Genomic DNA, 13,418 nt, shown 5'->3' on the forward strand with positions numbered 1-13,418 from the left:
CTTCATCAACACCGTAACTCAAAGGCATCAATTCTTTGGTCTTCTTTATTCATTGTCCAGCTTTCCCATGCATATGAGGTGATTGAAAATGACAAGGCTTGGGTGAGGTGCACCTTAGTACTCAAAGTGACATCTTTGCTTTTTAAACTTTAAAGAGGTCTTTCGCATCAGATTTGCTCAATGCAATACATTGTTTGACTTCTTAACTGCTGCTACCATGGGTGTTGATTGTGGATCAAGTAAAATGAAGTTCATTTCTCTGTTTATCATGCTGATGTTGTTTATTGGTCCAGTTGTGAAGATTTTTGTTTCCTTTGTGTTGAGGTATAATCGATACTGAAGGCTGTGGTCTTTGACCTTCATCAGTAAGTGCTTCAAATCCTCTTCACTTTCAGCCAGCAAGGTTGTGTCATCTGTATATCACAGATTGTTAATAAGTATTCCTTCAATGCTGATGCCACATTCTTCTTCATATAGTCCAGCTTCTTGGGTTATTTGCTAAACATACAGATTGAATAAGTATAGTGAGAGGATCCAACCCTGATGCACACCTTTTCCTGATTTTAAACCACTAATTATCCCTTTGTTCTGTTCCAATGACTGCCTCTTGGTCTATGTACAGGTGCTGTATAGCATAATTAAGTGTTCTGGAATTCCCATTCTTTACAATGTTATCCGTAATTTGTTCTGATCCACAGAGTCAAATGCCTCTGCATAGTCAATAAAACACAGGTAAACATTTTTCTGGTATTCTCTGACATCAGCAATGATATCCCTCATTGCATGCCTTTTTCTGAATCTGGTTCGAATTTCTGGCAGTTCCCTGTCAATGCACTGCTGCGATCGCTTTTGAGTGATCTTCAGCAAAATTTTACTTGTACATGATATTAGTGATATTTTCTATAATTTCCGCATTCTGTTAGAACACCTTTCTTTAGAAGGGCACAAATATGGATCTCTGCTAGTCAGTTGGTCAGGTAGCTATCTTTCAAATTTCTTGGCACAGACAAGTGTCTTACAATCCATGACAATAAGTGTGCACCTCCAGTGCTGCATCAATTTGTTGAAACATCTCAATCGGTATTCTGTCAGTTCCTGGAGCCTTGTTTTTCACCAATGCCTTCAGTGCAGCTTGGACTTCTTCCTTCAGTACCATCAGTACTTGATCATATGCTACTTCCTGAAATGGTTGAAATGTCGACCAATTCTTTTTGGTATAGTAACTCTGTGTATTCCTTCCATCTTTTTTTGATGTTTCTTTCATTGTTCAATATTTTGCCCACTGAATTCTTCTGTATTGCAACTAAAGGCTTGAGTTTTTTCTTCAGGTACTTCAGCTTGAAAAATGCTTAGCATATTCTTCACATTTGCTTTTCTAACTCCAGGTCTTCGCACATTTCGTTGTACTTTACTGTCTTCTTGAGCTGCCCTTTGAAATCTTCTGTTCAGCTAACTTTGACTTGATCATTTCTTCTATTTGCTTTAGCTGCTCTACATTCAAGAACAAGTTTCATTCTCTTCTGACATCCATTTTGGTCTCTTCTTTCTTTACTGTCTTTTAAATGACCGTTTTCTTTCTTCATGTGTAATATCCTTGATGTCATCCCAGAACTCATCTGGTCTTCAGTCATTAATGTTTAATGTGTCAAATATATTCTTGAGATGATCTCCAACTTCAGGTGCAATATACTTAAGGTCGTATTTTGGTTCTCATGAACTCGTTTTAAGTTTCTTTAGCTTTTACTTAAACTTGCATATGAGCAATTGATGATCTGTTCCATGGTTGGCCCAGGCCTTGTTCTGACTGATGATATTGGGCTTTTTCATCATCCCTTTGCACAGATGTAGTCGAACTGATCCCTGTGTTTTCTGTCCGGTGAGGTCCAGTGTATAGTAGCCATTTGTGTTGTCAAATAAAGGTACTTGCAATGAATAAGTCATTGGTCTTTCAAAATTGGTGTCATTTCTATCACCAAGGCCATATTTTCCAACTACTAATACTTCTTTTCGACTTTCATATTCCAATCATCAGTAATTATCAATGCATGTCTGATCAATTTCAGGCTGCTGTTATGTTGTTGTTAGGTGCTTTCAGGTTGGTTCGAACTCATACTGACCCTATGTACAACAGAATGGAACACTGCCCAGTCCTGCATCATCCTCATAATCATTGTTATGCTTGAATTCATTGTTGCAGCCACTGCGTTAATCCACCTTGTTGAGGTTTTCCTCTTTCTCGCTGACCCTCTACTTTACCAAGCATAATGTCCTTCTCCAGGGACTGGTCCCCCCTCATAACATGTTCAAAGTGTGAGAGAACATAGTCTTGACATCCTTGCTTCTAAGGAGCATTCTGGCTGTACTTCTTCCAAGACAGATTTGTTCCTTCTCTTGGAAGTCCATGGTATATTCAATATTCTTTGCCAACACCATAATTCAAAGGCATCAATTCTTCTTCTTCAGTAGTGTTTGATGCATAAATTTGAATAATAGTCATATTAACTGGCCTTCCTTGTAGGTGTATGGATATTATTCCTATCACTGGCAGTATGGTACTTCAAGATAGATCTTGAAATGTTCTTTTTGATGATGAATGTGACATCATTCCTCTTCAATTCCAGCATTGCCTGATTCAAAATGGCTGATACTAGTCCATTTCAGCTCACTAAGCCTAGGATATCAATCTTTCTGTGTTCCATTTCATTTTTAACAACTTTCAATTTTCATAAATTTGTACTTCATACATTTCACATTCTGATTATTAATGGATATTTGTAGCTGTTTCTTCTTATTTTGAGTCATGCCACATTAGCAAATGAAGGTCCTGACAGTTTTACTCCATCCACATCATCAAGGTCAACTCTACTTTGAGGAGGCAGCTCTTCCCCTGTCATATTTTGAGTGCCTTCCAACCAGAGGGGCTCATCTTCTGACAATATATAACACAATGTCGCACTGCTATTCATAAGATTTTCACTGGCCAATAGTTTCAGAAGTAGACTGCCAAGTCCTTCTTCCTAGTCTGTCTTAGTTTCTGTCCACCATGGGTGACCCTGCTGGTATTTGAAATACCTGTGGCATTACTTCCAACATCACAGCAACATGCAAGCCACTGGAGTAGGACAAACCGATAGGCGCTTGGTGGACATATAGTTTTGGGGGGTACAACTCAGACCATAACAGCAGGACTTATGATCCACAGGATTTGCATCAAGTGAGTGGGTGAGGAACTGGGAAACCAGAACTCACCCTAGCAGTCTGTAGTTTTCCCAGGCAGCTTGCTCAAATTTTTTTTTTTTTTTTTTTTAGATTCCTATACTGTTTTAAATCCCTAGGAGTGAACATTGGACTGTCTTTTTTTTGCATGCAGAGGTACTGTGACAGTGTGGGGGGGTGGCGTTGGGGGTGCGTAGGGGTGGGGAGCAGGTAACAGGTGCTATTTATTGAATGACTCTTTGTGAGCCATGTTTTCACTGCATGCCCCCACCCCCACCCGTACCCACCCACCCACTCTGAGCTGGAAGCCTCTCCAAAATTCCATTGGAAATCAGCTCTGCCCTTCACTGTGGGCCCTTTTGCTGTTCTTTGCTACAGCCTCCTGTGCTCCACTTTAGGTATCCGTATGATTCCACCTGCTTCCTGTTTCTGAAAATTTGCTGGTTTATCTCTCCCAGTTTCTCTACTATTTAAAGCTTCATTCCCTTTTGAATTTCTTCATTGTCTTTTTCATGGTCTCAGAAAAGAAGTGAGACAACCCAAGTCTTGAGTCCACCATCTTGAACTAGAACTCCTTTCCCATACTCTTGCGTTAGGGTGCTAGAACTGAGTTTGATGAGTCATTTAGTAAGTTGTGAAAGGAACAATTCTTGGCAAAGAAGAATGCTACCCTATAAGATGATAAGAAATTTGTAACCTCAGTATCTCAGCAGAGGCCAAAAAAACTACTACAGTTTGTGGTATTTTTAACTATATGACCCAATAACAGGCATATAGTGCCACTTATGTACCAGGCACTGTTCTAAGTACTTTACATGTATTAACTCATTCAATATTAACAATAACAGTATGAGGAAAGTACTTTATTTGTCCCTATTTTACGGAAAAGCAAATCAAGGCACAGAAGGATACATAATTTGCCGAAGGTCACACAACCCATGGGTGAAAAAGCCAAGATTCAAATTACAACTCCAGAAACTGAGTTTCTAACCTTTATGCCGCATTGCCTCTTATAACCATGGTTTTACAAAATTAAACATGAGAATAAAATAAAAGTGGAGTATCAAATAATAGTTGTTGGATGTTTACTTTAAAAAAAAGACTTTTTTAAAAGAAGAGACTAACAAATGATATAAAATTCCATGATGATTAGAAGATCTGAGTTATGTAATTCTGACTTTACAATTAAAAATGCAATTAAATACAATTAACCAGGGAGGCATGTAAAGAACCTGGCGTGTTTGTACTACAAGCTGTCTGATGAAGCTGGACATCTATGCAAATTGTGGATGAGACAACATGTAAGTAAGGAGAATACAAAGGAATAGAACAATTGCAAAAGAGTTAAAGCCAAGGATTAGCTGAGGCTGCCAAAACCACTAAAGACAGGAGCAGCAATTTTTATAGCTATTTTCAGAACAATAGATAGATGAAAATTATAGGTCCATTGCTTGAGAATGCTAGTATCATGTTAAAAGAAAACATTGCACTTCCACTTCTCTTCTGTCCATACCATGAAGAATGATCTTTAAGCAGGCAACACGGAGAGATCACTGTAATAAGAGGCTGTTGACACATCCATAAGAGAAAGTTAATGATAAATATTTTAAATGAATTTAAGTCCCTATGCCCAGAAAAAATATATTTTAGGCAGTAAATAATCTCAGTGATATGACCACGTTGTTGTTAGTTGCTGTGGAGTTGATTCTACTAATGGCAACCCCATGTGTGCTCCAAAGGGTCTCCAAGGCTGTGACCTTTCAGAAGCAGATTGCCAGCTCTGCCTCCTCAGGTCCTTTGCGTGGGCTTGAACTGCCAACCTTTTTGCTAATAGATGAGGGCTTTACCATTTGTGCCATCCAGGGACTTATGCGATATGATCACAGAGCTGTCATATTCTTTGAGAGATTTTGGAAAGCAGGGAAAAAAAAAAAACCTCTCAAAAGAATGGAAAAAGGGACATATGACCTCAACTTTCAAAGGAAGGATGTGATAAATTATACTGTCTTTTCAAAATATCTGCTACTTCCTGCAGGCACCTTTCAGTGGGGCCCCTCTGTACAGAAAGGTTATACTTCTCACCCTATTGATGCCATGTGTCTTCTGTGGCCAGTGGAATGTGAGCAGGAGTGACATTGGCCACTTCCAAGCAGAACCTTTAAAGGCCACTGTTTTCCACCATTGCTCTTCTCCCTCTACCGTAAGACCAGCATCCCCCAGATAGTAGCTGTTCTTTCAGCCCGGGTCCTGGCATCAGTGTGCCATGAATCAGAGTGGCAGTCAGTTCATAATGGATGTGAATAATGACAAGAATTAAATGAGTTGTAAGCCACTGAGATTGTGCGGTTGTTTGTTGCCACAGCATATCCTAGCCTATTGTGACTTTTATAGGAGGTAAGCAGTCTCTGGGTAGTATAAACAGTTAATGTGCTGGGTTGCTAACCAAAAGGTTGGTGGTTTGAGTCCAGCCAAAGGTACCTGGGAAGGAAGGTCTGGCAATCTACTTCTGAAACGTCAGCGATTGAAAACCCTATGGAGCACAATTCTACTCTGACACACATGGAGTCACCATGAGTTGAAATTGACTTCATGGCAGCTGTTTTTTATTTTTAACGTAAGGGATACAGTGGATTCTGAAAATTATTAATCAGTAATCTCGATATAAAGAGTACCTGGGTGGCGTAAATGCTTAATTAAGCTCTAGATTACTAGTCAAAAGTTTGGCAGTTTGAACCTATCCAGAGGTGCCTTGGGAGATAGGCCTGGCAATCTGCTTCCAAAAGGTCACACCTTAAAAACCCAATGCAACAGTTCTACTATGTACGCATGGTGTTGCCATGAGCCAGCATCAACTCGATGGCAACTAACAACAGCAACAGCAATCTTTTTTTTTTTAATAACATTTTATTGTATTTTTGGTGGGAATGTATGCAGCAAAACAGGTTCCCATTCAACAATTTCTACACATATTTTTCAATGATATTGATTACATTCTTCACATTATATCAAGATTCTCATTATTTCCTTTCTAATTGTTCCATTTCCATTGACCTAATCTCACAACCCGCCAACCTTCTCATCTATGCTTTTCAGTATTTGTTGACCATTTGGCCTCATATAGATGGTTTTTTAAAAGGGTGCGATACTCAAGGGTAATATTCATTACTGCTACTTACCTAAAAGGTAACTTGAGGGGATAGTTTCTGTTGAAGGCTTAAAGAATATCTCAGGGCAATAGTCTCAGGGATTCCTCCTGTCTCAGTGGGTCCAGTAACGCTGAATTTTTCTTGAAATTTTGAAGTTCTGTTCCACATTTTTCTCCTTTTCTATCAGTATCCATCTGTTGTGGTCCTGAACAAAATGTTTGGTAGCGGTAGCCAGGCACCATCTAGTTCTTCTGGTCTCAGGTTAGAGGAGGCTGTGGTTCATGCAGACGACTAGCCCTGTAAACTGGTTCCTTTTCCGAGTCTTGGGTTTCCTTTTTTCTATTTTGTTCTAGATAAGTAGAGATCAATAGTTGTGTCTTAGACAATTAAAAAACAGCAATCTTAATGTTGATTTCAATTAAAAAGATTAGTGCACATTTTTAATAAGAAAATTGTAGCATTTATAGAAAAAGAAAAAATTATCACTTCCCAATATAGCCTAAGTAAGCATATGTCAAACTACTCTTATTCCTTTCTCTCCCTCTCTTTTGATAGGATTTTTAGGGGTGCTTTTATAGATACAATGAAGCAAGTTTTAAATACCGTGTTTGAAATGTTTCATATTGTCCTTTAAAATAAATTTTGAAGTATTTACTATGATATCATGCTGTATTTATTGTGACCATGTGTACTATGTCCTGCTGGAAAGTGTGGAGGAATATGACACGGATGAGAGTATAGGTAGGTGAATTCATAGCTGGATGAAGATGCGACTTGGAGGGAAAGCTGTAGGAAATAGTCCTTTTGTCTTAACTCTGTTCAAAAATATGTTATCAGATTCCTATCCTCTTAGGCCTCAGCCACTGTCATTGCCTCTGCCTTGGCAGAGCACAAGTGGGCAAGGAGGGAGCCTGCAAGGGAGGGAGCTGACGACAGAATAGAGGCTTGGGACATGGCCACCATAGCACCACAGGCTCCACCCTGCTGCAGCCCCTTAGCAATGCCATGCAGTTGCCCATAGACCAGGTCAACTTTGTAGTGTGCTAACTCTTTGCCTTACTGGCAGCCATTTGGTTTTGAGCTCATCTATGTTCAAGCAAAACTAGCTCTTTTATAAGACGTATACATAGTTGCTACACCTTGGGGATTTTATCTTGCACTTTTTTGCTTTGGATGGTATGCCTTACATTTTCTTATACAAACAGGAATTTCTTACTATATCATAATCTTGATAGGAGTAGAAAACATGCATAAATATTGTTTTGTGTTTGCTCTGAGATACCTCACAGTGTACCAAATTACTAGAGTCTGTATCTTTGATTACGGACACTATTCTGCTGATTCTTGGGGCCCAATGATGATAATTACACAGATGATCACTACTTTCACTTACAAAATTCATAACGGGGTGTTTGATGGGATTGATGATGGCATGAAAAGCTAACTCCATCGTAGTCTTGCTGTAAGGTGAGTGCCAACTCTACTGGAGTATTTAAGTTGCAACTATAACTTCATAGATATCCTGGCAGGCCCACACTGTTCTTACAAAGACTACATTACTTTCATTAAAGGCAGATCATACCATATTACACAACCAGGTGAAGATAAAGAAGAAGAAATACAGTATGGAAGAACAGAGCCATCTCCAAAGTCATAGTTATTCAGAAGCTCTGAGTCTGTAGACTTTCCTTATTATTTCATTTGTCTATCTCTAAAATATTACCTGTAGGGTGTAACAGTGATGAGTATTTTCAAGCTACAACTTCATGCCCAACAAAGGTTATCTATCTGTATGTCTCTCATTTTGCTTACAGACCCAAATACTATTTTTCATGGACATTAGCTGATGCCATTAATAATGCTGCAGGTTTTAATTTCAGAGGATATGACAAAAATGGAGCAGCTCATTGGGACTGAGTTCCCAATTTGAGAATTCAGCAAACAGAGATGTCAACAAGTTTCAAGATGTTTCTTAATAATTGGAATATTCAGACAGCTGTTTGGCTCAAAAGGGTGTGTTATGAACCAGCCTCCATCAGTCCAGCTCTCCAGAAGTTCATTCTTTCTGCCATTTGGCATGGGGTATACCCAGGATATTATCTAACTTTTCCAAAAGGGGTATTAGTGACATCAGCAGCATGAGCTTTGGGAAATAACATTAGACATTATTTCATTGAACTTCCATAACTTAAATTATTTTATGATGTTATAACATGGGTAGTAACACAAACATCAATAAGCTACACAGTTGTGCCATTTGTACTTTTTTCTATAAAACCATCATTCATGTTTTACAGCTCCTGGTATTATAGCCTTCACATTGCTGGTATCTTAGTGTTATTGTTGTTGCCGGTGAAAAAAACTCAAAGAGGAAAGAATACACATGAAAATATTCAGCTCTTATGATCCAAAAAGTTGGATGAACAAGAAAATTCTTTGGGACACAATAGTTTTTCCACATCAGTGTTTGCAATCAGAATCAAGAAACAGCCTTGTCATGGATTGATTTATGTCCCCCCAAAAATGTGTGTATCAACTTGGTTAGGCCATGTGTGGTTGTCCTCCATTTTGTGATTGTAATTTCATGTTGAGAGGATTAGGGTGGGATTGTAACATCACCCTCACTCAGGTCACCTCCCTGATCCAAGGTAAAGGGAGTTTCCCTGAGGTGTGGCCTGTACCACCTTTTAACTCTTGAGAGATGAAAGGAAGGGGAAGCAAGCAGAGAGTTGGGAACCTTGTACCACCAAGAAAGCAGCACCAGGACCAGAGTATGTCCTTTGGACCTGGGGTCCCTATGCCTGAGAAGCTCCTTAACCAGGGTAAGATTGATGACAAGGAATCTTCCTCCAGAGCCAACAGTGAGAAAGCCTTCCCCTGGAGCTGATGCCCTGAATTTGGACTTTTAGCCTACTAGACTGTGAGAGAATAAATTTCTCTTTGTTTAAGCCATCCACTTGTGGTATTTCTGTTATAGCAGCACTAGATGACTAAGACAAGTCTCTGGGCCATTCTTTGTATGTTAACAGAGACAAATCTTAGCACCTTTTCAAAGGGTTTGAAAAGAGATTAACTGTGTATGTGTGTTGGGGGGATTGGATATTTATAGATAGGTAATTTCCTATATACCAGATTGGAAATGGAGTGAAATATCTCCTCCCATGCCAAATCCCTGTGGGATTTGCCTTATATAAAAACATCTCCATTATTTCCGTGGGTACTCAGGACCTCAGCATATGTCCAGAGGGCCATATGTGTGCCCCATTGCTGAATGTATGTTGTGTATCCCAAGGCACTGGAGAGGTGGAAAAATAATTGTGTCAATCTGCATGATTGAGAGAAATTAACTTTCCCAAATGAATGTTTTCACTTAAACCCTCTATTTCCTAAAATGTTGTTCCTAAATGGTATTTTTTCGTGTAATATTGTGAGAACTCAGATTTCACATATTTGATGTTGTGTGCTGTACAGAAACCTAGAGAAGGAATTTAAAACAGGATATTTAAGATTGTGGACACTTAAAAATCCAATAAACATCTCAGTATTTGAAAAAAAAGTTATTATTTGAATGGCAACATAGTTGTTACATTTATTAAGTTTACATAACATATGGCCCATTACATAAAATACCCTGTGAAAAAGAGATTCGATATGTTGAATAGCAAAAAAACAATGTGATAAAACTTAACAGAGTTAAATATATACCTTGCAATTATATTTTAAAAAATCAGTTGTATTGGAGGAAGGAGACCTGCTTGTTTGGAATTAACGTGAAGTCAAACAGTTTGACTTGCTCCAAACAATGTCAGTGTGGTGGAACCTCTGTAAAAGTGAAGGTGACTTTAAGCTATAGCAGTAGATGTTTTAGTGTCCAGATGAGGGGATTATTATGTATTAGTATTATCTCCAGTTTTGGATACTACCCTATAACAGGTATGTTGATAAAACCCAAGAGCTTTAGGTGTCAGTTTATTGGATTAATTATTTGTTCTGGGAAGAAAGAGCAGAAGTGGAAGTGTGCAGATGGGGCAAGTGGGCACAGTCCTAAAGCAAAGGACACCTGGCCTGATAAGAGAAAGACTAAAGAGGAGCAAAGGATCACAACTGCAGATATATTTATACCCAAGGGAAGGAGCGTGCTAAAAATGTATATGTGGATGCTTTATTTAACATGCCTGACCAGACTTCTGGTCTCCTTCCTGGTGATACTAAGTTATAAATATAGAGACATGTTGAGTAAATGCACATCATGAACCTGGTTTCTAATCCTGGATAATCACCAGGACCATTTTGGAGTTTTAAAAAACGCAGGTACGTGAGCCTCACCCAAGACCAACTGAACCATAAGCTTCGATGGTGGAGCCTGGGAATCTGTATTTTCATAAAACTCCTCAGGTGATTCTAATGACCTAATGAGTCTAATGGTTTGAGAACCACAGTATCTTGTGATGCAGCAGGTTTGTAAGTGGTAGGGGTTGGACTGGAGAACACTGGTATTTTAGCAAGGAGGCCAGGCTAGGGCAGTGGTTCCTGGATTTTGATGTTTTCAGGACAATATAATTCTAAAAGAAATTGGTCTTGTCAACATAAGATTGCCAACTTTTTTATTATGACGAACAAATAAACTAAGCACATAATTCTTATTGTTTCACTGAAAATAAATAAATAAAAATATGAGCAGGATAGAAAGTGGAGGGTCAGCAAAAAAGAGAAAGACCCTCAACGAGATGGATTGACATAGTGGCTGCAACAATGGGCTCAAGCATAGCAATGATCATGAGGATGGTGCAGGACCAGGCAGTTCTGTTGTATATGGGGTCGCTATGAGTTGGAACCGATTTGACGGCACCAAACAACAACAGGACATAATGTAGGAAGAAAACTATAGGCTTTTGATTGAATAAAGTTAGCCAGGATGTTCTGATTTATTTTTCTCATTTCACCATGGACTAGTGATTATTTCTTCTCATTGTGGTGCCTGCCATTCAGCATGCAGGTGTTTGAAAACCACCAGTATAAGGTATGTAAGATACAGTGGCAGCATGCCCCTCTATTGCTGTACAGGGTCAAGTGGCTCATAAAGCTGGTTTAGGGACCTTGTACTGGCAGTGATGGAGCGAAGGCTCTGAAAAGAGTACCTGAATGGTGCGATGTCTTAGAGAGAGACCTTGGATGGTAAAGTATCTCTGAGCAATTGCTGGTGGAAAATGGCTGTTTACCTGTAGAAGAAAAGACTTGAGGGAACGTGAAAGCTGTAATAAAATACTTGAAGGGCTTTCTTCATATAACTTTTGTTATGCCATGTGAGAATGTCACTGGCAGGCACATTTCAATTAAACAAAAGATTTCCAACAATTGTTAGGTATCAGCAAGTCAATTTTGAATCATAGCAACCCTATGTGACAGGGTAGAACTGCCCCATAGGGTTTTCTTGGCCATAATCTTTACAGAAGCATATTGCTAGGTCTTTCTCCCAAGGAGTCACTGGAGATACTGGGTAGGTTTGAATGGCCAATCTTTTGGTTAGCAGCTAAGCGGTTAACCATTTGTACCACTAGACCTTTCTAATAAAGGTTAGCAAACTACATGAAGATGGGATCCCCCTCTCTGGAAGAGCTCAATGCACAGCTGAGTAACAATTTGTTAGAAATGTGGATAAAGGGGTTCTGGACTGAGTTAGAGGTTGGACGAAAATCTCACTATTTTGTAAACTTGGCAGACTCCATAACATATGGGAAGCTTTTAAACAAATACATATTCTTGGACCTAAATTTAGATCAATAGAAACAGAATCTCCATGAATGGGGCACAGGAATCTGTAAGTTTAATAGCTCCCCAGGAAATTCTGAGTTAAATTGTCTGCAGCCTTTGAAAACAATTAGACTAGGTGAGGCATTCTGTGATGAAAGATTCTATAATATTCAAAAAGATACATTATTCCATTATGGCATTGATATTTGAATATCCACGTAATATAACATGTTTTATTATTGGCTACTGAAAAGTAAGGTTTGAAACAACCAGTTATCTGACCATCAACATGGAACTGAAAGCATTTAACTGTTTATAAAACAAGGTTTGCCTTGAGTTTGAAAGAGGAATTAGCTTCACACGATGAAAAGGAGTCATGGACCTAGTTATAAAATATGAGGTGTAAAATTGCCAAGCAGATTAACACGTTTGTGCCAAAACTTTTTGTTTATAAAATTAGTGAGTGATTCATTCTTTTCAATCTCAATTGAATGTTAGTTTATATGGCATTAAATATATGTTTATTTCTAATAAAGAGGACTTTTATTGGGTCCTTTGTTATTTAAAAAAAAAACAAAACATTATTTTCATGAAGGTTTCTTTCAGTTATAGCTTGAGCGACTGCCCCAGTAATTGAATTATCAGGGCAGAATGGCAGAGTGGTCCTCTTACTTGTTTTTTGGGTCTGCAGTTCTGATCTGGACTCTGTTGAATTTCCATCCTAAGCTTCTCTTTGTAAATTACTAAAGGGAAATTAACTGTTGATAGGAGGCGACAACCTGAATCAGGGGCAAAAGAAACTAGACAGAAGCTATCAATTAATTGAACATATAAGTCATTGCTCTACGTTTTCTGAATGTCTAACCCCTGAGAACATTTTTCCGAATACCCTTTGAGTCAATCAACCCTTAGAAACATGTTCTCGTAAACGCATTTTGCTTTTCTTCTTTTAGCTTCTAAGCATGGTTTGCATATTCTTCATTCATATATTCAACAAATATGTAGTGGGTGCTAACTTTAGGCACAATGCTAAATGCCGGGTAAACAAGATCCCTGCTCTCATGAAGCTATATCCTAATGAAGGGGAAAGAAATAATAAACTTGCAGACAAATACATAAGAATTTCATGTAGTGACAAGTATATAAAAAAATCAAATGGGTCACAGAATTGTTGGGGCACTTGTTTAAATTGGATGGTTTGAGAAAGACTCTCTGAGGAGGTGATATTTAAGCCAACCAAGTCTTGAAGACTTTGAGCAACTGTCAGAAGATTTCCAGGGAGAACCACCAGTGCAAAGGCCCCAA

General features: G+C 38.7%; 1 pseudogene; it reads left to right on the top strand.

Annotated features, from left to right (window-relative positions):
• The window catches only part of LOC126066741 (lysophospholipid acyltransferase 2-like), a 39,444-nt pseudogene that overhangs the window by 2,511 nt on the left and 23,515 nt on the right, over positions 1–13,418 (top strand).

Source organism: Elephas maximus, chromosome 2, assembly GCF_024166365.1.
Source record: "Elephas maximus indicus isolate mEleMax1 chromosome 2, mEleMax1 primary haplotype, whole genome shotgun sequence".
Classification (NCBI taxonomy): domain Eukaryota; kingdom Metazoa; phylum Chordata; class Mammalia; order Proboscidea; family Elephantidae; genus Elephas; species Elephas maximus.